The 1,293-nt window shown below is 44.4% G+C and overlaps 1 pseudogene; it reads right to left on the bottom strand.

The window, feature by feature from the left end:
• Nucleotides 1–1,000, bottom strand: part of LOC123499882 — a 7,357-nt pseudogene extending 6,357 nt beyond the window's left edge.
• Nucleotides 1,001–1,293: the final 293 nt, after the last annotated feature.

Below are 1,293 nucleotides of genomic sequence, written 5' to 3'. Positions count from 1 at the left end.
TTCAGTACATAATTAACTCCAGGACAAGTGTTCATCATGGGTCACTTCCTGATACTACACCTTGAAGGTTCCAGGAAACTGATCTGATATCAACACGAGAGAGAGAGAGAGAGAGAGAGAGAGAGAGAGAGAGAGAGAGAGAGAGAGAGAGAGAGAGAGAGAGAGAGAGAGAATTACTTAATGATGCGGGGCCAGACGTCAGTCAGCACACCCCCTCATTACTAACCAAGTGACGTAAGGTTATGTCACCACCACCACTACCAGTATCCTACCGCTGTCTCAATCTGACATCAGCACGACACAGCAGATGTGCTACCCTAGGAAATGACAACCCTCTCAACCTCGCCGCCTTGATCCCAGCCGAGCACAATCTGGCAGCAGCCCAAGGTTCCAATCCCCATGACTAGAAGACTTAATTGATTACTGCATTCAAATACGTTAGCCAGCCATGCTTATCACAGACTCAGCAAGAAGGATTACACAGGGAAGGGTCATATCGCACCGCCTTTTGCTCACCTGCAGACAAGAGAGCGGGACAAGAGTACATCCCATGAAACTCCGAGCAGTCAGTCCCAAGTGAATGTCTAATGATCCATCCCGTATCGTCCCACACCAACACCATTCCAACCACTCCGCTCTCAGCTGGTATCAAACTCCAGAGACACTCCTTTGTTACAGCTTATCTGTTAGTGTTCCTTTAATCTATGGAACCCGGGTAACCATGGAAAACCCACCTAAACAGTCTACAAGTACAATAAACTAAAAGCTTTTAAACCAAGGATTCTCTTAGGACTCTTGATTTTTATGAGTACCCGTGAAATTTAAAGTCATTCTAGTGCAGTGGTTCTTAACCTGGGGGCGTGGGTGATTTCCAGGGGGGGCACGAAAGTAGTTTTTCCATTTATGGGTTATTTTCATGACAAGAGCTCGTTGCTATCAAAACCAAGTACAGAAACCGCCTGAACGTTGAAGGGCACTTACGTTGTGCACTCTCAGGCATTCGACCACGTATTCAAGATCTGGTAGCTAAGAAGCAGTGTCAAATATCTCACTAACCATGTATTCAAGATCTGGTAGCTTAGAGCAGTGTCAAATATCTCACTAATGTAATTCATGCATAGTAAATGGACTAAAAAGCCTTTTTTTTTTTTTTTTAATCTGGGAGTGAAATTTGTCTATAGATGCAAGGGGCGTGGAGGGAAAGAGCAGTTCCTAGAAGGGGCGTGGTAGTAAAAAGGTTAAGAACCACTGTTCTAGTGTATGTAGTAAATAATAACAGAAAAAAGGGAATCA

The sequence above is a fragment of the Portunus trituberculatus genome, chromosome 50 (genome assembly GCF_017591435.1).
Source record: "Portunus trituberculatus isolate SZX2019 chromosome 50, ASM1759143v1, whole genome shotgun sequence".
Classification (NCBI taxonomy): domain Eukaryota; kingdom Metazoa; phylum Arthropoda; class Malacostraca; order Decapoda; family Portunidae; genus Portunus; species Portunus trituberculatus.
Note: the sequence above shows the minus strand (reverse complement) of the source record. Positions and strands in the feature narration are given on the sequence as shown.